The sequence below is a fragment of the Schistocerca serialis genome, chromosome 9 (genome assembly GCF_023864345.2).
Source record: "Schistocerca serialis cubense isolate TAMUIC-IGC-003099 chromosome 9, iqSchSeri2.2, whole genome shotgun sequence".
In the NCBI taxonomy this organism is placed as follows: Eukaryota; Metazoa; Arthropoda; class Insecta; order Orthoptera; family Acrididae; genus Schistocerca; species Schistocerca serialis.
In genome coordinates this window covers 10,116,951-10,140,519 of record NC_064646.1, presented here as the reverse complement: position 1 = coordinate 10,140,519, position 23,569 = coordinate 10,116,951, and the positions used below count along the sequence as shown (strand labels likewise).

The 23,569-nt window shown below is 48.4% G+C and overlaps 1 non-coding gene across 1 annotated transcript; it reads right to left on the bottom strand.

The window, feature by feature from the left end:
• Positions 1-22,811: 22,811 nt before the first annotated feature.
• Positions 22,812-22,886, bottom strand: Trnas-cga (transfer RNA serine (anticodon CGA)). Its single transcript has one exon. It is a non-coding gene; the product is annotated as a tRNA-Ser (tRNA).
• Between the last annotated feature and the right edge of the window lie 683 nt (positions 22,887-23,569).

Genomic DNA, 23,569 nt, shown 5'->3' with positions numbered 1-23,569 from the left:
TTCCATATTCTGCTAAGATTCATTGGATCTCGATCAAACCGAGCACCATTGTCGCGACACGATAAACCGCAATCGCGATAGGCTACAATCCGACCTTTATCAAAGTCGGAAACGTGATGGTACGCATTTCTCCTCCTTACACAAGGCATCACAACAACGTTTCACCAGGCAGCACCGGTCAACCGCTGTTTGTGTATGAGAAATCAGTTGGAAACATTCCTCATGTCAGCACGTTGTAGGTATCGCCACCGGCTCCAACCTTGTGTGAATGCTCTGAAAAGCTAATCATTTGCATATCACAGCATCCTCTTCCTGTCGGTAAAATTTCGCGTCTGTAGCACGTCATCTTCGTTGTGTAGCAATTTTAATAGCCAGTAGTTAAAATGTAGATGGAATACCAAGACAGTCGAGGACTTATTAGTTCAGTAAATACGATGTAGCGGAGATGCTAAGTCGCAGACAGACACAACAAAAAGACTGTCACAAAAGACTGTCTTCGACTCAACATCTCTGCTATATGACGAGTAGGAACTTCCCTTTTCACAATATTGTTACATTCCATCCCGGAGACGGCTGGAGTGGCCGTGCGGTGCTAGGCTCTACAGTCTGGAACCGCGTGACCGCTACGGTCGCAGGTTCGAATCCTGCCTCGGGTACGGATGTGTGTGATGTCCTTAGGTTAGTTAGGTTTAAGTAGTTCTAAGTTCTAGGGGACTGATGACCTCAGAAGTTAAGTTGCATAGTGCTCAGAGCCATTTGAACCATTTGCACCATCCATCCCGGATTTTCCATTGTTTCATTTCAATTAATGTGAGCATTAGGCAGTTTGTTAGTAGTTCCAATATAGCCTCCCAGCAAGAGTAGCAGGCTTACAGTCAATAAGCTACCTCTGTGCTGAGCCGAGAACATCATTTGAAGACGCCAGATGGTGGACTTTTTTGTTTGGTTTTGGTGCGGCAGGACAATTAGGCACGTAACACGTCCTGCCGCTCCGGTACATATGGAGACCGTTACGTGCAGTCTGCTGTAACGCGGAGTAGGCAATCGCAAAACACACTTGCTCAGATGAATGACTTAGTCATATTCAGTAATGAGCACAGTTTATGTTAAAAATAGGCGTTTAGCGAAGGTCGCTCTAAAGTCCAATAACTCTTGGAACCAAACTGTAGTCAAGTTATTTTGGGAGAGTGGGAAAGCGTATTATGGAAGCGAAAGATTTTTTTCAGGGTATGAAACAACTCTTCAGGTAACTTTACTCACAAAGGCCATATAGCAGCAAGTGAAAGTCAGGACTTTGATATTCGTTTGGGATTCAGTCTGTTCGTCCCTCTTCTACGAAATTTTTTGGAATTGTCTTCTTCCGGCGGGCATGTGCAATGCTGACTTTATTCACTCCATTGCCATAGAGAATCTATTCTCGTGTGGCATATAAAATAACAGGAAGACTTCCGTGACTAATTCAGTAATAAAGCATTTGTCTTCCAGAGTGAATCTTTCGCTGTTCAGTGTGTGCTGTTTTCCAGCGCGCTGATGGATCAAAACTTTACCTTACCGGGACTCGATCCCAGAACTCTGGCCTTTGTGGGTAGTGCTCTTTCCTACTGAACCACCCAGGCGCGACTGATGGCTCGCTATCACTGCTTCAGTTCCGCCAGTACCTCTCTCCTACCTCACAGCTTTCCCGGAAGGAAGGATGTCGGAAACAAACGGCTTTGCCGCAGTCAAGCGTTGTTTTCCGAACGGCTCTTTCAGTGCTCCAGGCAGTAGAAAGCCAACACACACTCCGCTGCAAATCCGCTGTCTTAACTCACTGACGTATTTTACACATAACGAATGGTGCACATGATTCGTACACGGATATCAGAACACCAATTAAACTGGATGAGTAGTTGATCGTGGATAAAAAGTTCATGCAACTGTATAATTCTAGGGTTCTGTACACTTCTGTGCTGTTATTGCAGAAGATATCGATATTTAAAATTGATTATGATCAGTTACAACCACAAGAGCCTCTTCCTTATGAGGTTACCGGTTTCGGCCTGTTTTAGACCATCTTCAGACCTCACACCATGATGGTAGACGGTGGCTGTGAAAAGAGCAGGCGGTACGACTGAACGAACGCTCGCAGTTCCCCTTCGTGGAGTCTTAGCCCCTGCTCCGTTCACAGCCACCGTCTACCATCATGGTGTGAGGTCTCCAAGCTCACACTTTCTGGTACTCAAAAGTATCAGAGAAAGCTACCTGTAAAGATTGAGTTTATGGTAAGATACATGAGATTACCGACATCCATGAGCTGTTGTGGCAATAAATGTCGTTGTCCAAAATCCAGGACATAAGGCCTCGGTAGCAACATTTTTTTTTTATCAAGAAATGTAAGTGAAGGGTATGAGATAATGGCTGTTTTCAATTCACTACTCTATCATTACGTTCATTAAAGATACGACTCATTTCTCTTTTGCTTTATAACATACAGTACGAGCTTATAAATTATTTTAGGGATATTATCCTTTAATAAGTGTATTTCCCGACATTTTCACTAGTGAAACATGTGGCAGTTTTCTAAAACTCGGTTTTGTTTATAGATCACAGAAAGTTGGGTGATATAACAAATCCAGATCACGTCAAGACGAGTCTGGATTTGTTACAGCGTGATAGTTTTCATATTTATGTTGATATGTCAGACGATGATCTTGAAAACGTTCCAGCAGCTGTTTGCGTCTTTTCAAACACAGGATACGAAAAAATGATAGCAAAAGAGGATTTATTGCTCACGCAGAAGGTATTAACGGGAGATGCAGTGGAGGAAGCTTCATTTCATGGTGATGAAGGTGTAACCATCTCCCAAAGGTAGATCAAGGAAAAGATGGACGTAGGTGTGAAAACGCCCCCTGTCACGGGAAATAAAAAATAATACACTCCTGGAAATTGAAATAAGAACACCGTGAATTCATTGTCCCAGGAAGGGGAAACTTTATTGACACATTCCTGGGGTCAGATACATCACATGATCACACTGACAGAACCACAGGCACATAGACACAGGCAACAGAGCATGCACAATGTCGGCACTAGTACAGTGTATATCCACCTTTCGCAGCAATGCAGGCTGCTATTCTCCCATGGAGACGATCGTAGAGATGCTGGATGTAGTCCTGTGAAACGGCTTGCCATGTCATTTCCACCTGGCGCCTCAGTTGGACCAGCGTTCGTGCTGGACGTGCAGACCGCGTGAGACGACGCTTCATCCAGTCCCAAACATGCTCAATGGGGGACAGATCCGGAGATCTTGCTGGCCAGGGTAGTTGACTTACACCTTCTAGAGCACGTTGGGTGGCACGGGATACATTCGGACGTGCATTGTCCTGTTGGAACAGCAAGTTCCCTTGCCGGTCTAGGAATGGTAGAACGATGGGTTCGATGACGGTTTGGATGTACCGTGCACTATTCAGTGTCCCCTCGACGATCACCAGTGGTGTAAGGCCAGTGTAGGGGATCGCTCCCCACACCATGATGCCGGGTGTTGGCCCTGTGTGCCTCGGTCGTATGCAGTCCTGATTGTGGCGCTCACCTGCACGGCGCCAAACACGCATACGACCATCATTGGCACCAAGGCAGAAGCGACTCTCATCGCTGAAGACGACACGTCTCCATTCGTCCCTCCATTCACGCCTGTCGCGACACCACTGAAGGCGGGCTGCACGATGTTGGGGCGTGAGCGGAAGACGGCCTAACGGTGTGCGGGACCGTAGCCCAGCTTCATGGAGACGGTTGCGAATGGTCCTCGCCGATACCCCAGGAGCAACAGTGTCCCTAATTTGCTGGGAAGTGGCGGTGCGGTCCCCTACGGCACTGCGTAGGATCCTACGGTCTTGGCGTGCATCCGTGCGTCGCTGCGGTCCGGTCCCAGGTCGACGGGCACGTGCACCTTCCGCCGACCACTGGCGACAACATCGATGTACTGTGGAGACCTCACGCCCCACGTGTTGAGCAATTCGGCGGTACGTCCACCCGGCCTCCCGCATGCCCACTATACTCCCTCGCTCAAAGTCCGTCAACTGCACATACGGTTCACGTCCACGCTGTCGCGGCATGCTACCAGTGTTAAAGACTGCGATGGAGCTCCGTATGCCACGGCAAACTGGCAGACACAGACGGCGGCGGTGCACAAATGCTGCGCAGCTAGCGCCATTCGACGGCCAACACCGCGGTTCCTGGTGTGTCCGCTGTGCCGTGCGTGTGATCATTGCTTGTACAGCCCTCTCGCAGTGTCCGGAGCAAGTATGGTGGGTCTGACACACCGGTGTCAATGTGTTCTTTTTTCCATTTCCAGGAGTGTATGTTCAAAATGTGATGTTAACCTTTGCCTAAAAATGATGCAAATTGCTTTGTGGCTTTTCGTAAAATATATGTAAAATTTTTCTTTTCTGTATACGTTCAGCTTACTTATTGCCTTGTATATGATATCAGTAGTTGAAATTACTGATACAATATTAGGTATTGTTTCTTATATTTTGTAAAAAATACACTTTGGGATAGATTTTCCACAATAAATAATGCTGTAAAATTTTTAACTGTTCACTTTTTATTTCTCGTCCTCAACTACCTCCCAGACACGATGCCTAGTTTATTAGATAATTTTTTTGTTTTTAAAACCAATTACGACAAATTTCAAATTTGAAACTTCCTGGCAGATTAAAACTGTGTGCCGGACCGAGACTCGAACTCGGGGCCTTTGCCTTTCGCGGGCAAGTGCTCTACCAACTTTTTTTTTTTTTACTCTCATTTTGTTCGTTATAGTTCGTTGCAATTGTTCGTGGCGGACGTCCCCGGACGCCCATTGAAGTTCGTGATTGATCCATTCACTCAGTTTTTTTATTACAGAGGGCACCTAACCCTCTGACCGAACACGCTGAGCTACCGTGCCGGCATTTAAAATAATGAGCGTATGGCGTTGGTGGCCGGTAGGACCCTCGCGGGGCGGTTCGGCCGCCGCTCCACAAGTTCTTTAACGCCATCACGGCGAGTTGCGAGTGAATGAGGATGAAATGATGATGAAAGACACACGACACCCAGTCATCTCGAGGCAAAGAAAATCCCTGACCCCGCCGGGAATCGAACCCGGGACCCCGTGCGCGGGAAGCGAGAAACCAACTTTTTTTTTTTAATTCATGAAGTAAGACGCTTCTATATTGTTTTTCAATAAACAAAATATTAAGCCCCAAATAAGGTTTGAACTTTTTTTTTTTTTTTTTCTTTTGCGGGCAAGTGCTCTACCAACTTTTTTTTTTTTTGTTTGCAGTCCGGTGTAGCAATAACAAACATAAACTGCTTCTAGCATTGGTTTTTTTTTAATATATAGGAAGACGACTTTTATAAAATAAAATATTTCTGGGAAACGTAAATATGTGAACTTTTTTTTTACGTAATAGTAAAAAAAAAAAATACCTGCTTCTGTCAGTACAAAACAATAACGGTCTACATTCCTCTTTTGGGCGCGGAACTCGCTAATCCCGTTATACCTCTCGTTGGTGTCGGGTACGTCTTCACGTGTGGTTGTGGATCCTCTCCACTGTCCTGGTCCTTTCTTGTTCTGATACTGATAATCAATAATTACATTCTCCTACCCGGGACACCCCAACTGGGTGGGGGATCAAGCAAGGCACTCCCTAAAAAATTTGCGTAATATGTTCGATATCTCGGATGTCTCATAAGCTGTGAGTGATGATCTTGTAGTAAGGCCCAAAAGTCGAGCACATTCTTACTGCCGTCTCGGAAAAGATAACGCACAGTCAAACCTCGAATCCAGGTCACTGCGTTTGTCTTTGTTCGGGGATAATATGTCCTATCTGGGAGAAGTAGTATCCGTGGTTCTATTGCTTGCGGCCCCACCCGAAGGAGGAAGGCCATCATTTTTTTGACCAAATACCATACGTCCGCCGAAGGTCCGCATATCAGGCGATGCTCCTCTGTGTCTATTACATTGCACTGCGGACACAGTGGCTCGTCCGCCATATGAATTGCATGCAACCTGGAACGAGTCACGTATTTCCCATTAACCACCTGATACCACAGTGCGCGCGTTCCCGTATCAAGGTGTGGGTGGTGCACGGTACGCCATACCACTGACCACGTAACTGATGGTTGGCGGCGCTCTACGGCATTATTCGGCCGTCGTCGAGTTAAGATTTGATATATATCACGAGCCGTTGCCGTCCTGGTTGTCGGTAGTTCCAGATGTAGATAACTGTGTTCCACAAAGAAGGTTCGCATATGGGCAAGCGATGGTGAGATGTGAGACACCGCTACTGGAGCCGAACGTGAAGGTGGAGCGAGTTCGTCTATCAAGGTGCCCGTCAGACTTGTCTGGTGTCGTGTCCACATCTTTATCATTGTGGTTACATAAATAGCCACTGCTCGGTCGCGTACGTGGACTAGTCCAAGACCTCCACGACTACGAGGAAGCGTGAGGGTTTCGTATCCGACCTTAAAAAGCAGACCCGTGCTCACAAAATATCCCAGTGCCGCCAGGATTCGACGGGCCAACACCACCGGCATAGGAAGAACTTGTGCCAGGTGGGGGATGCGAGAAGCTAGATAAGTGTTGGCAAAGGTGACCCGTTGTATCATATCCAGTGCCCTTAACCTGTGACTTCGTACACTCGCACGAATTGTTTGCAGAAGATGTCTGTAACTCAGTGCCGCCGTGCGTCGAACGTCTGTAGTGAAGATAATTCCTAGGCATTTCATCTTGTTAATCGGCTGTAATTGTGCTACACTTCCTGGTGGGAGTCCTCTCCCGATGTTCATCGCTCCCGACTTTGCCATGTTCAGGCGACTTCCCGTAGCCATACAATACAAATTAATCCAATGCAAGGCCACTCTTGCCTCGTCGCCTGACCGTGCTAAAAACACTAGGTCATCCGCGAATGTTCTGCATATAAACGTGTTGTGCCTTATCGTCATTCCTTGGAGTCGATTCCGGAGCCCGCAGAGCAGCGGCTCGACAGCGATGGCATACAATATCGTTGACAGCGGGCACCCTTGTCTGACCGATCGTGAGATGGTGATGGGCCCCACCAAGCGTCCGTTGATGAGCACTTTGGATGCGGCTCCGTGGAGTAGTCGCATGACGACGGTGACAAAACTTTCCGGAAACTTCATTTGCTTCATCACGTCCGTGAGGTAAGCATGGCTCAGCCTGTCAAATGCGCGATCGAAGTCTATCGATACCAAAGCACCCCGGAGACGACATGTTGCTGCCAGTGCGATAACATCGCGGTAGTCGCTGAGTGCCGTTTGTATATTGCTATCTCCTCCTAGCTGGGTTTGGTCGAGTGATATCACTTGGCGTATGACGCGTTTAAAGCGTGCTGCAAGTATCCTGGCGTAGATCTTGTAGTCGCAATTAAGAAGGGTCAGTGGCCGGTAGGCCTGTATCCCTGCGCCGCCAGATGGTTTGTGGATGGGGATGATCATGCCTTCCATGAAGGAGGGTGGAAGAGGCACGTTGGGAGACATCAATTCGCGGTACATGGCAGTCCATCGTGGAGTCATAAGATCTTTAAATGTACGATAAAACCCTAACGGAAACCCGTCGGGCCCCGGCGATTTGTGCGACGCTCCCTTATCAATCGCTTCCATTACGTCGTCACCTGTGACTTCTCCTGTTAACTCCAGGTTGGCCGACTCGTCGAGACACGCAGAGAGCGTTCGTCGGACCTCATGAAAGGCTGCCTGATCGTGTTCCGCTTCGTCATAGAGATGACCGTAGTGTTCCACGAAAGCGTTGGCAATGGTCTTTTTGCGTTGTCATACGGCGTCCATCCGGCAGTACGACCGTCTGTATTAAGGTTCTGCGGCTACGTTGTTTTTCTCTGATAATGTGATACATCGACGGTGATTCTCCATGGACTCGTTCAAAGGCCCTTGCACGGATTGCGACACCCTCGAGACGGCGGCGCGTTATTGAAATTATTTGGGCCTGTGCTCGTTTTATACCGGCACGACGCTCCTGTGAAGGTGCTTGTACAGAAAGTTCACGGAGCATCGTGAAATAAAATTCCGTCGTGTGTCGCCTCCACATCACCTGCTCTCTTCCGTATGCAATTAACGCTCGGCGCAATGCAGGCTTAACGCATTCCAGCCACCACTGCAATGTCGTCGGATATGTCGGGAGGCGTCGTTCACACACGTGCCAAGTGTCTTCGATTAAGCGTCTGCACTCCGGTTCCCTGAGGTGTGCTGTATTCAGTTTCCAAACACTGCGACTCCTCCACACTTGTTGACGTCTCAGGGAGACCGTGCATATATATGCTATGTGATCTGAAAAGGCGACAGGCCACAATTCCGCATCGAGGATCGCAGCTTCGAGACGACGTGTTACGTAAATGCGATCGAGACGACTGGCAGAGTGACTCGTAACGTAGGTGTATCCACGTCTGTCGCCATGTATCGTCTCCCATGTATCAATGAGATTCATGTCCTGTATGAGTTGCCGCAGCTCCGGGCATGAAGTGTAACGTGGGTGTTGATCTCTTGGTGCAAGCACGCAGTTAAAGTCGCCTCCAAATAAGACATGTTCATACCGACCTACGAATAGTGTTGCAATCTCCTCTGCGTAAAATCGGGATCGATCGCGCCGTCTGTCAGACCCCGACGGTGCGTAAATGTTAACGACCCGTACTCCCAGCACTGTGAGCGCCAGTCCTCGCGCTGACGGCAGGTACACCACGTCCTCGGCTACTATGCCGCTACGTAGAAGTATCGCTGTTCCACTTCCGCCGTCGGTAGTAGGTGTAATGTATGTATCGTACTCGTATATGTCGGGGAAGCTCTCGACATATACTTCCTGCAGAAGAACGATGTCGACGTCCGACGCACGCAACATGTCTCGTAGTAATTGCAATTTGACAGGCGTTCTGATCGTATTAATATTAATAGAGGCCGTTCGATATGCCTGCCGCTATTCCTCAGTGCGTAAAGCGCACATGAACGCTTATGTGAATTGGTGTGCCGCTGCTCGGCGACATGCTGTCTGTGCGGCAGTCTGAATCTTCTGCGTGGTTAACATCCGGAGGACGCAGCACTCGCCATGGCGGGTGCGTCGTCGGTCTGTGGGTCAGTATCGGATTCGTCGGCCCAGTTCCTGTGCTGGTGGTCCGGCTCCCGCCGTGTTCCTCCGGCCTGGCTGACCGAAGGCGGTGGCGTTGCTGCGGTGGGTGGAGGGACTCCTTCCGTCGGCTTTCCGTCCGGTGTGTCTGTATTCAACACCTGTCTAGCATGCTTCGCGTCGTACAGCTGTGTCGGAGGTAGAACCTCTCGTTGCGCATCCGGATGCACTGTATCGACGTTACACCCAAGTCCGTCTGACTTGGGCTGCAGTAAGCAGGTATCCGACGGCGCTAGTCGTCGTTTCTTGTGGCGCTTCGGCGATCGTTGTTTGCGCGTGTGCGCCTCCGTATCCGAGTGCGGAAGTGACTCCTGGTGCTCAGGGACGAAAGCAGCTGTTGGCACAACCGCAGGATAAATTTCCATATCTCCTACCGATCCTTTCCGTCCAGTTAAGGGCGTCGTCGTCTCCGGAGCGGTAGAAGTGTGCGTCGTTTCGTCACTGGAGGCGGTCTCTGCTGCAGTCGGTTGCCGTAAACTGTCAGTATTCAGTAGCTGGTCATTCTTCGGGATGGGATCAGTTCGAAACGCGTCCGCGTACGTTAGTGGCAGCGGCGTCAACGTGGACTGAGGCACGGGTTCGCCGGTTGGAACTTGGACTATCCTCCGCTGCAGACATTCGGAACGGACGTGGCCCTCTTTCCCGCAGCCTGAGCATGTTTTGGGTTGTCCATCGTAGATGACGATAGCTCTACATCCGCCGATGAACAAGTACGAGGGTACATGTTGTGTCAGTTCTATTCTGATTTGACGCACCCCATTGAGAACTGGGTAAGTCGTGAAGTTGGACCATTTTTCCTCAACGTGGCTGAGCACTCTTCCATATGGGCGTAAGGCGTCAACGACCAAGTCAGACGGAACCTCGAAGGGAAGTTCGAAAATACGTATGTTTCGTAAGCCCAGTCCTGCGTGATCAATAGTTACTTCTCCAACATGTCCATCAGAGTGACGAAATTTGAGGCCATGTTTAGTATCTCGGATGATTCTGTCACATACTGCATCGTTAATCAGCTTGACGTAAACGACACTGCTCACTATGGAGAGGTGTATTCCGATAAGTTCGTTGTAGTCAAGTTTAACGTCGTCTCGTAGGAACCTTTCGATTTCGTAGGCTTTCGGTCTCGCGTATTCATTCGAAAAACTAATCTTGAGAGTCGACTTTCGATATGCATGTGCCATTCTATATCGAGTCGTCTAAACGCGCGAGTACGCCGCAGAGGTAAACAACTGCGCGAGCACGAACGTCTCCGGCAGGGACGTAAACAGACGTCCGTGCCGTAGCACTGCTGAAGGCAGACTTCAAAAACAGTCCAATTTTTGAAACTTCCTGGCAGATTAAAACTGTGTGCCCGACCGAGACTCGAACTCGGGACCTTTGCCTTTCGCGGGCAAGTGCTCTACCAACTTTTTTTTTTTTTTTTTTACTCTCATTTTGTTCGTTATAGTTCGTTGCAATTGTTCGTAGCGGACGTCCCCGGACGCCCATTGAAGTTCGTGATTGATCCATTCACTCAGTTTTTTTTATTACAGAGGGCAGCTAACCCTCTGACCGAACACGCCGGCATTTAAAATAATGAGCGTATGGCGTTGGTGGCCGGTAGGACCCTCGCGGGGCGGTTCGGCCGCCGCTCCACAAGTTCTTTAACGCCATCACGGCGAGTTGCGAGTGAATGAGGATGAAATGATGATGAAAGACACACGACACCCAGTCATCTCGAGGCAAAGAAAATCCCTGACCCCGCCGGGAATCGAACCCGGGACCCCGTGCGCGGGAAGCGAGAAACCAACTGAGCTACCCAAGCACGACTCACGCCCCGTCCTCACCACAGCTTTACTTCTGCCAGTACCTCGTCTCCTACCTTCCAAACTTTACAAAAGCTCTCCTGCGAACCTTGCAGAACTAGCACTCCTGAAAGAAAGGATATTGCGGAGACATGGCTTACCCTCAGCCTGGGGGACGTTTCCAGAATGAGATGATCTCATTCTGGAAATTTCAAATTTCCTCAAATATACACTAAATAGGTCCACACAGACATGAAAAATAGGAAGAACATTTTTTTTTCTATTTTTAAAATAATTCAGAATTGAAGAGATTTACATCACGTAGGCATTTCATAGAGACATTTTTCCTGTTGAAAAACGCCACCACGATATTGTCGCTTGAAGGGCGACACATGGGGACGCAGGATGTCCGTGATGTACCGTTGTGCCGGCGGAGTTACTTCAATTACTGCCAGATGTGACCTGAAGCACAGACAAAGAGATGTTACTATGTGCCTGAAGTCATAGTCTGTGGCTCCCCGCACCATGACACCAAGAGTAATACTGCTGCACCTCTGCAAATCATTGGAATGTCGGAAGTCGTTCCCAGGTCGCCTCCATATTCACTGACGATGGTCGCCTTCGGTTCTGCACAATCGCGATTCATCGCTGGACACAATGCGACGTTGTCCATGCTCAGCCTTTTGTGGTGTTAACAGCAGCCGATGCATGGGACGGTAACAGTCTAGTCCGGCTGCGGCTTATCTCCAACCAGTGGTGTGGGATGACTCAGAATGTTGCAGGCAGTCCATTACTTGTTCTCGAATGGCAGTCGCAGAGAGGGAGTGTGGCGATCTCGTTTGTGGTGGTCAGACGTCGCCGCCCGGAACCTTGACGGCGAGTACGCCTGCCCTCACCTTCCCATGTAGTCCAACATCGGACCACTGTCGTGTCCGAATGCCTCATGGATCATGACTTTGCATAACTGGACCAGACGTCCAAATGGAGACTCCCAATGACGCCATTTTAATCTGTGTCACGAGCTGATATCGCTGTCTCACACGATTGTGCTGATAACGCTGTCTTACACTGGTACGCTGGTAACGCTGCCTCTTACCCTAATCTCCTCTGTGATCACGTAACATCTGACGCTATTATCACCCCTTGTATTCCCTACCATGCCTCGTAACAGCAAAAACACGCGAACAACATCATTACAAAAAAAATGGTTCAAATGGCTCTGAGCACTATGGGACTTAACATCTATGGTCATCAGTCCCCTAGAACTTAGAACTACTTACACGTAACTAACCTAAGGACATCACACAGCACCCAGTCATCACGAGGCAGAGAAAATCCCTGACCCCGTCGGGAATCGAACCCAGGAAGCCGGGCGTGGGAAGCGAGAACGCTACCGCACGACCACGAGCTGCGGACAAACAACATCATTACAGTATTGGTTAAAAACAGTTGGCTGCAATTTTGGTTTTTTTTTATTTTTCAACGACGCTTTTCGCCTTATGTAGGCATCTTCAGGTTATCTTTTCTAGATGGACGCGAGAGGCACCACGATCTGCAAAACACGTTCCCGTTCACAGGAGCTTTATGCAGATCTTGGTGCCTCTCGCGTCCATCTGGAAAAGATAACCTGAAGATGTCTAAAGAAGGCGAAACACGTCGTTGAAAAATAAAAAAAACAAAATTGCAACAAACACTGTTTTTAACTAATATGTTAAGCACTGGTGTGCTGTATGCCACATATGGATTGGAAGAATTTCAACACCATTACAATCTGGCACTCATTCTACATGTCACAGAGAGCTGCAGCTCTGATCATTTACGTACCCACAGATGGTGTGTACATGTAGAAAGCTACATTGACACCTGACCATGTCTTCTAAGTGCTTTACTTTTTCTCCAGACCATGTAGTTTATTCCACTTGTTTGAGTTCACGAATGAGTTACGAAATTATTTGTTGCGGAAACCCAACGTACAGTGAGAGTATTTTCGAAATCGAAAGCATGTTATAATAACTACACTGAAGCGCCAAAGAAACTGGTATAGGTGTGCGTATTGAAACACAGATATATGTAAACAGGCAGAATACGGCGCTGCTGTGGGCAACGCCTATATAAGACAGCAAGTGTCTGGTGCAGTTGTTAGAGCGGTTGCTGCTGCTACAATGGCAGTTATCAAGATTTTAGCGAGTTTGAACTTGGTGTTATAGTTAGTGCACGGGCGACGGGTCACAGCATCTCCGAGGTAGCGACGAAGTGGGGATTTTCTCGTACGACCATTTCACGAGTGTACCATAAATGTCAGAAATCTTGTAAAACACCGAATCTCAGACGTCGCTGCGGCCAGGAAAATATTCTGCAACAACGGGAGCAACGACGACTGAAGAGAGTCGTTCAGAGTGACAGGAGCGCAGATTGCTGCAGACTTCAATGCTGGGCCATCAGCAAGTGTCAGCGTGCGAGCTATTCAACGAAACATCATCAAATTCAAATGGCTCTGAGCACTATGGGACGTAACTTGTAACGCCGGAAATGCATATCTTCGTATTTCCATCTATTGTACTATAATTTTTTTTCCTTATTTTGTTACCTGAATATATGACGTTTCTGTGTCTTTGTATATTGTAATTGTTTTACTATTTGTATATATATGCATTTATGTCGATGTATAATTGGTTTGTTGTGTAAAGATAATTTGTATTTTTACGCTGGGTCTGGCCTAGGGAAACTATGCTATCGAATCATTACATCAATAGGTCGTGTGGAGAACCAAAGTGTTTAGGATCTTTGGTAGTGTTAACTCTGCCGCGTGGAGCGCGGGCAGAGCAGAGGGGGAGTCTGGCTGGGGTGGTGCAGTGGAGCAGGTGTGTTGTGTGAAGCTCCCGCGAGTTGCCGCGCTTTCGGGGTTTGGCAGCATGTAATTGCGCTCGACTTGCGACGATAGTTTCTGACATGGTGTCGCGGACGGGAAGCATTAGCTGGCGCACATCAAGAGCCCGTTTCGTCTGGTGACCATGCCGAGAAGAAGGCGCGCCAACATCCAGCTTCTGCAACAGCGACGGCCGACAATGAGTGGCTGTCACCACCTCCTCGATCGATGGCTTCAAACCTTCAATCAACCAACAATGAAGACTGGAAGCACGTAAAGTTTTAGAACTGTATGGCAGACTTCAGCTTTTCAAACTTTTAAAATTGTTGCATCACAAAATTACAGCAACTTAGCATGAACGTTTGTTGCTCATTGTCCCAATTGCATTACCAAGCAGGGTCCCTTCCTTTTCCGAAATGAGCCCGAGTGTCGTTGAAATTCAAACGCCAGCATCATTCGATTTCACTGCTTTAATTTCAAAGTTCAGTTAAGGTATTCATAGCTGGCTACAATATTTAGATTGCACAAGCACAAATTAAGAGTGCGAGTTTTGTTACCGTATTTTAGTTACCTGTGACTGCAGCTCAGCTTGGTACGTACTAAATTTTACTATTGTTAATTGTTCAGAATCATTTAATTCAAGTTCAAAGTTAAATCTCTTATTTCTAAATTGCGTAGATTCAAGTAGCTTTTGAAATGATTGTTGAGGTAGTCCAAGACTAACCGTATTTTACTGAATTTCGATGTGCTTCAGAAAGAAAGCTCACTATTAACTTCAGTCACTAAATTAACTTTCGATTTTCCGGTTTTATTAATTCTTTTGCTAAATTAAGTCAGAGTGTAGCGAAATTTATTACTTCTGACAAACTTTCAGTTTTCACACTACACGTGTCAACCTTCAGTTGCCACGCTTCTAGTGCTAATTATATGTGTAATAACCTTTCTTTTTTCAGTTACTGTCTGGAACCGCAAGACCGCTACGGTCGCAGGTTCGAATCCTGCCTCAGGCATGGATGTTTGTGATGTCCTTAGGTTAGTTAGGTTTAACTAGTTCTAAGTTCTAGGGGACTAATGACCTCAGCAGTTGAGTCCCATAGTGCTCAGAGCCATTTGAACCATTTTTTTCAGTTACTATAGTAATTGTTCTTAGGACTGGCGACCGTAATTTCCCCCAAATCTCAAATATCTAATTACCGCTAGTTAATTGCTAACGTAACGACCGCACATTTACTTTCTTTATTAACTTTACCCCTTTTCAAAATTAATTTCCACCAGTTTCATTTGCATTTTTCCTTTCATTTAGATGCAACCCTTTCCTCCCTCTTTACCGACAAATTGACTTCGGTGACGATTGCTTTTCCCAAATTTGCATTAGGTACACGCGGTTTAATTTTTCACTGTATGGGCTTTCGGAGCCGAAGGCTCACTCGTGTACCCTTGATGATTGCACGACACAAAGCTTTACGCCTCGTCTGGGCCCGTCAACACCGACATCAGACTGTTTATGACTACAAACACGTTGCCTGCTCGGACGAGATTCGTTTCATATTGCATCGGGTGCATGGGCATGTGCAGGTACGGAGACAACCTCATGAATCCATGGACCCTGCATGTTAGCAGGGGGACTGTTCAAGATGATGGAGGCTCTGTAATGGTGTGGGGCGTGTGCAGCTGGAATGGGGCAATTCCAGCAGGACAATGCGACACCCCACGCATCCAGAATTGCCACAGGGTGGCTCCAGGAACACGTTCTGAGTTTAAACACTTCCGCTGGTCACCACACTCCCCAGACATGAACATTATTGAGCATATCTGCGATGCATTGCAAAACGCTGTTCACAAGAGACCTCCACCCCCTCATACTCGTATGGATTTATGGACAGCCCAGCAGGATTCATGGCGTCAGTTCCCTCCAGCAGTACTTCAGACATTAGTCGAGTCCATGCCACGTCGTGTTGCGGCAGTCCTGCGTGCTCTCGGGGGCCCTACACGATGTTAGGCGGGTGTACCAGTTTCTTTGGCTCGCGTATGTATGTGTGTGTGAGTGTGTGTGTGTGTGTGTGTGTGTGTGTGTGTGTGGCTATCATTATCTACACTCCTGGAAATTGAAATAAGAACACCGTGAATTCATTGTCCCAGGAAGGGGAAACTTTATTGACACATTCCTGGGGTCAGATACATCACATGATCACACTGACAGAACCACAGGCACATAGACACAGGCAACACAGCATGCACAATGTCGGCACTAGTACAGTGTATATCCACCTTTCGCAGCAATGCAGGCTGCTATTCTCCCATGGAGACGATCGTAGAGATGCTGGATGTAGTCCTGTGGAACGGCTTGCCATGCCATTTCCACCTGGCGCCGCAGTTGGACCAGCGTTCGTGGTGGACGTGCAGACCGCGTGAGACGACGCTTCATCCAGTCCCAAACATGCTCAATGGGGGACAGATCCGGAGATCTTGCTGGCCAGGGTAGTTGACTTACACCTTCTAGAGCACGTTGGGTGGCACGGGATACATGCGGACGTGCATTGTCCTGTTGGAACAGCAAGTTCCCTTGCCGGTCTAGGAATGGTAGAACGATGGGTTCGATGACGGTTTGGATGTACCGTGCACTATTCAGTGTCCCCTCGACGATCACCAGTGGTGTACGGCCAGTGTAGGAGATCGCTCCCCACACCATGATGCCGGGTGTTGGCCCTGTGTGCCTCGGTCGTATGCAGTCCTGATTGTGGCGCTCACCTGCACGGCGCCAAACACGCATACGACCATCATTGGCACCAAGGCAGAAGCGACTCTCATCGCTGAAGACGACACGTCTCCATTCGTCCCTCCATTCACGCCTGTCGCGACACCACTGAAGGCGGGCTGCACGATGTTGGGGCGTGAGCGGAAGACGGCCTAACGGTGTGCGGGACCGTAGCCCAGCTTCATGGAGACGGTTGCGAATGGTCCTCGCCGATACCCCAGGAGCAACAGTGTCCCTAATTTGCTGGGAAGTGGCGGTGCGGTCCCCTACGGCACTGCGTAGGATCCTACGGTCTTGGCGTGCATCCGTGCGTCGCTGCGGTCCGGTCCCAGGTCGACGGGCACGTGCACCTTCCGCCGACCACTGGCGACAACATCGATGTACTGTGGAGACCTCACGCCCCACGTGTTGAGCAATTCGGCGGTACGTCCACCCGGCCTCCCGCATGCCCACTATACGCCCTCGCTCAAAGTCCGTCAACTGCACATACGGTTCACGTCCACGCTGTCGCGGCATGCTACCAGTGTTAAAGACTGCGATGGAGCTCCGTATGCCACGGCAATCTGGCTGACACTGACGGCGGCGGTGCACAAATGCTGCGCAGCTAGCGCCATTCGACGGCCAACACCGCGGTTCCTGGTGTGTCCGCTGTGCCGTGCGTGTGATCATTGCTTGTACAGCCCTCTCGCAGTGTCCGGAGCAAGTATGGTGGGTCTGACACACCGGTGTCAATGTGTTCTTTTTTCCATTTCCAGGAGTGTATAATTGAGGAAATGCTTCTTGTGATTTGTTGCCATTATTTTGATGTTCAGAGCGTCCACTTTATCTTATAGACTGAAAGTTAAGCAGTTAAGTTTTAGCTATTGGCTGTTCTATCATACTGACTGTAGTACACAAGTTTTGGCCACTTACAGTTGTTTGCAGCTCGCAGTCCAATTGTCTGCAGTCTCTCTCTCTCCCTACCTGAAAAGCGGGCATCTGAGAACGAGATGATCAGAGAAATCTTCCTGTCCACATTCACTGGTGTGTTATTACATCAAACTCGATTCAAATAGTTGGGAAATGGACCGTGACCTGTTAATAGGTGCAGCATACCTCTAGTGGGGGCAGCGTCGCTCGGTTAGAGCCTGTTGCTGATGCTTGGCAGTATGTTTGTTAACACGCCATGCAGTGCTCTTAGTGCCCCAGTTTGACTGTCATTCATCTAACTTCCAGAATCGTAAATGTCTTTAATTTGCAATATGAATCCGTGTGATCTCGTACACACGATCACATTGCTCACGCCACAAGCAAAGCAGCGCTGGCCTCTGACGTACCACTATATCCATCGGACATATACCGAGAAACATCAGTAAACCCTCTACAGGTGTAGTGCGAAATGCACTGTTGAGCCCCAGAAGTTCGCACCGCTGAATTCGTTGCAGTATTGTTTTGTAGCTGCCCAGTGTGATGCGATGCACCCAGACGCAGGCAGGGAAGCCCACAATGGCGTTGAGGATAGCTTCGTGGTGATATGACCGCACCACATGCAACGGTTGGATGGATGGATGATTTGAGGGGGGAGGGGGGGGGGGGCGCCAAACAGCGAGATCATCGGTCCCATTGGATGAGGGAAGGGTAGGGAAGGAAATCGGCCGAGTCCTTCCAACGGAATCATCTCGGCGTGTGCCTGAAACGATTTAGAGAAATCATGGAAACCATAAAGAAGGATGGCCGGTCGCGGGTTTCAATCGTCGTCCTCCCGAATGCGAGTGCGGTGTGCTAAGCACTGCGCCACCCCGCTCGGGGCATGCATCGGTAATTTATAGTCGGCAGTGCCAGCACGAGCAATCTTTGTGCATAATTTCGGCCACTTTCTGAGTAACATATCTTACATGTCGTAGAAAGTTTCTTTGCTCGTCTAGAAGAATGTCTAAATATTTACAAAAAGTGCTGCATGTTACAGTTATTCCGGCAAGCCTCAGGGAAGTATTTCTTCCCTTCAGAAGTATGTATGTGGTTTTATGAACAGCTACAGTCAGTTTGTTGCTCTTCCACCAGTGCTATATCTGGGCAAGAAAATCATTCGTCTTTTCCTCATGTCTCGCCCTGGAGTCGACATACATAACTACTAGAATATCATAAGCGTATACAACAAGACATTCAATAGGGTCTTCCCCGTCTAACACATGTAACAGGGATTGAGTATTAAGATCCCAGAACAGTGTACCATTTATGGGGCCTTGATGACGCCTCTTGGTAACCTTTATTATTACCTTGGTGTGCCCCGCAAGCCATTGGACGCTGCCTCCACTACAATAATCTACACTACTGGCCATTAAAATTGCTGCACCACGAAGATGACGTGCTACAGTCGCGAAATTTAACCGACAGGAAGAAGATGCTGTGATATGCGAATGATTAACTTTTCAGAGCATTCACACAAGGTTGGTGCCGGTGGCGATACCTACAACGTCCTGACATGAGGAAAATTTCCAACCGATTTCTCATACACAAACAGCAGTTGACCGGCGTTGCCTGGTGAAACGTTGTTGTGACGCCTCGTGTAAGGAGGAGAAATGAGTATCATCACGTTTCCTCCTTTGATAAAGGTCGGATCGTAGCCTATCGCGATTTCGGTTTATCGTATCGCGACACTGCTGCTCACGTTGGTCGAGATCCAATGACTGTTAGCAGAATATGGAATCGGTGGGTTCAGGAGGGTAATACGGAACGCCGTGCTGGGTCCCAACGGCCTCGTACCGCTAGCATTCGAGATGACAGACATCTTATCCGCATGGCTGTAACGGATCGTGCAGCCACGTCTCGATCCCTGAGTCAACAGATGGGGACGTTTGCAAGACGACAACCATCTGCACAAACAGTTCGACGACCTTTGCAGCAGCATGGACTATCAGCTCGGAGACCACCGCTGCGGTTACCCTTGACACTGCATCACAAACAGGAGCGCCTGCGATGGTGTACTTAAGGATGAGCTTGGGTGCACTAATGGCAAAACGTCATTTTTTCGGATGTTTCCAGGTTCTGTTTACAGCATCATGATGGACGCATCCGTGTTTGGCGACATAGCGGTGAACGCACATTGGAAGCGTGTGTTCGTCATCGCCATACTGGCGTATCACCCGGCGTAATGGTACGGGGTGCCATTCGTTGCATGTCTCGGTCACCTCTTGTTCGCATTGACGTCACTTTGAACAGTGGACGTTACATTTCAGATGTGTTACGACCCGTGGCTCTACCCTTCTTTCGATTGCTGCGAAACCCTACATTTCAGCAGGATAATGCACTACCGCATGTTGCAAGTCCTGTACGGGCCTTTCTGGATACAGAAAATGTTCGACTGCTGCCCTGGCCAGCACACTCTCCAGATCTCTCACCAACTGAAAACGTCTGGTCGATCGTGGCCGAGCAACTGACTCGTCACAATACGCCAGTCACTACTCTTGATGAACTATGGTATCGTGTTGAAGCTGCATGGGCAGCTGTACCTGTACACGCCATCCAAGCTCTGTCTGACTCAATGCCCAGGCGTATCAAGGCCGTTATTAGGGCCTGAGGTGGTTGTTCTGGGCACTGATTTCTCAGGATCTATGCACCCAAATCGCGTGAAAATGTAATCACGTGTTAGTTCTAGTATAATGTATTTGTCAAATGAATACCCGTTTATCATCTGCATTTCTTCTTGGTGTAGCAATTTTAATGGCCAGTAGTGTACAAAGCTCTTATAGATGCGTTTGGGTACCCTGAGACGTCGAAGGCGTACTAACATCGAAGCCCACCAAAGATTATCGAATGCGACTGCATACTTCGTTATCGAATTTTCTACAATTTTAAGAGCATTATTAATCTTATCATCTATAGACTTCCCTTTTCTGAATCCACATTTACACAGGGTTAGACCCAAGAGCTCCCTGTGCACCTGCAACCGATCACAGAGCAGACGCTGCTCAACTTCGGCCAAGACGTTTAATGAGCAAGTAGGTCCATAGCTTATTGTTGTTACCGCGTCTCTAACCTTTCCTTTTTTAATCACTGCTGCTGTAGCTGTTTTCCATACCGTCGGGATCCTACGTATTAGCCACACGTCGTTTAGTAACGCTGTCAAACATTGCACTGTCAGTAGACCTAACATCTGTACGACTTTAGAGTAGAAGCCATCCGGAAATCAGCGGGGCAAGGAGAGAACAATGACACCTTTTTCATATGAGAGCCAACAACATTGGACGTGGCAGCGACTTCCTGGGACCCCCACCTGCAGCCGGCAAAGGTTAGTGGGTCTGAGTGGTTGCGCAAGAGGCGCCGCCAAGACGCCGGGCGGGGCGCGAACCCAGTCCCGCAGACCGCGCGCCCACTGCGGGAAAAGTCAAGGCCGCGCTGAGCTGCGCCTCTACAACTCATTCACTCTCTGGCTTCGTCCGATCTACCTTCGGCGCATATCTTCTTCCGTCTTTTTAATTTTGCTGATTTGGCTTTCTTGACATAAGCATCACAAATGAAAACGATAAATACTCTTTCAATGTGTACAGAAGCGTACAGCCGCAGAGACAGTTTTACACTCTACATCTGATCTCCGCCACACAACAAAAGTAAACTGCTCCAAGACACGTTACATAGAGCAAACGCAATGACGGAAAAAAATCGCAACCGAAAAAAATGAATGTAGGGTACTAAAATTTCGGGAATACATTTGTCTTTTATCACAGTTACGTGATTGACATTGTAAGGCTAAGATGGATAGAGCGTCTGCCATGTAAGCAGGAGATCCCGGGTTCGAGTCCCGGTCGGGGCATACATTTTCAGCTGTCCCCATCGATGTGTATCAACAACACCTGTCAGCAGCTGAGGGCTTCAATTAACTATCACAGATCACTATTTGTCGCATATTTCGTAATCAATCTGTCGATGATAGGTTCGACGTTTAACGCTGGGTGCAGTGATGCTGTCGGTTTATATTGAAATTTTCCCTCCAGTATGCAGCATTCTTTTGTCTACTGATACGATTTATGTAGCTGGAGCTTTGTGAGCTATCCATGCCTGCGCAGCACGCTCCAGGATAGGCCTTCGAACTTTCTATAGATCTGCATTTTACTGCTCCCGTTACGTCCCCCTCCATCTTGTTGTATGCTGTATTATTTTGTATCCCGCCAGGAAGGCGGCGCGTGGGTCTGCTGCTGAAAACTGAAACGTTGGCCGAATGAAGGAAGCAAGTAGGAGCAGGAGTCCGAGTATACAGGGTGTTACAAAAAGGTACGGCCAAACTTTCAGGAAACATTCCTCACACACAAAGAAAGACAATATGTTATGTGGACATGTGTCCGGAAACGCTTACTTTCCATGTTAGAGCTCATTTTATTACTTCTCTTCAAATCACATTAATCATGGAATGGAAACACACAGCAACAGAACGTACCAGCGTGACTTCAAACACTTTGTTACAGGAAATGTTCGAAATGTCCTCCGTTAGCGAGGATACATGCATCCACCCTCCGTCGCATGGAATCCCTGATGCGCTGATGCAGCCCTGGAGAATGGCGTATTGTATCACAGCCGTCCACAATACGAGCACGAAGAGTCTCTACATTTGGTATCGGGGTTGCGTAGACAAGAGCTTTCAAATGCCCCCATAAATGAAAGTCAAGAGGGTTGACGTCAGGAGAGCGTGGAGGCCATGGAATTGGTCCGCCTCTACCAATCCACCGGTCACCGAATCTGTTGTTGAGAAGCGTACGAACACTTCGACTGAAATGTGCAGGAGCTCCATCGTGCATGAACCACATGTTGTGTCGTACTTGTAAAGGCACGCGTTCTAGCAGCACAGTTAGAGTATCCCGTATGAAATCATGGCGGTGAATCGAGGAAGTACAGTACACACTGACGAAACTAAAATGAACTCTAACATGGAAATTAAGCGTTTCCGGACACATGTCCACATAACATCTTTTCTTTATTTGTGTATGAGGAATGTTTCCTGAAAGTTTGGCCGTACCTTTTTATAACACCCTGTATACAGAGGCATACATAACTTTGTACGGATGAGCGCAGTCTCAAGCTGAATCAAAGATTCCCGGCCGTCTGCTCTTGATCAAATGGGCTGAATCTGCAGCGGTGCTCGTAGATCTCAACAGCGCCTGCTAAAGGGCGCTGTCGTCGGTGTCTCGTAGTAGTGCCAACTTAACTTACGCCGTGGCATCGTAGCTATCGACACCACGTATTATAAACTTCCTGGCAGATTAAAACAGTGTGCCCGACCGAGACTCGAACTCGGGACCTTTGCCTTTCGCGGGCAAGCGCTCTACCAACTGAGCTACCGAAGCACGACTCACGCCCGGTCTCACAGCTTTACTTCTACCTTCCAAACTTTACAGAAGGTCCCGAGTTCGAGTCTCGATCGGGCGCACAGTTTTAATCTGCCAGGAAGTTTCATATCAGCACACACTCCGCTGCAGAGTGAAAATCTCATTCTGGAAACATCCCCCAGGCTGTGGCTAAGCCATGTCTCCGCAATATCCTTTCTTTCAGGAGTGCTAGTTCTGCAAGGTTCGCAGGAGAGTCTGGTATCCGTCGATTTCACGAGTGCCTTTGATCGCGTTCGACACCCTTTCCTCCTCATGGTGGCGACACGTCTGGGGTTCCCATTGCTTTTTGTCGATGCCATTCGCCGGTTACTCCTTCCCGCGGTCTCGATGGTACAAGTCAATGGGAGGCTTGTAGGACCGATTCCTATACGCCGCTCTGTGCGTCAAGGATGCCCTATGTCTACTTTACTGTATGCCATTGCACTTGAGCCCCTCATCACTGGACTTACCTCTCGACTGCAGGGCCTCACTTTGCGTGACCACACCTTTCACTGTAGGGCTTATGCGGACGATCTCCTCTTTCTCACCTGCTCCTCCACGGAATTCAATGACGCCATCCAATGGATCCAGCAGTATGGACGTCTTTCTGGTAGCATTCTTAATGTCCGTAAATCGACTATGATGCACATTGGGCGCGGCCTC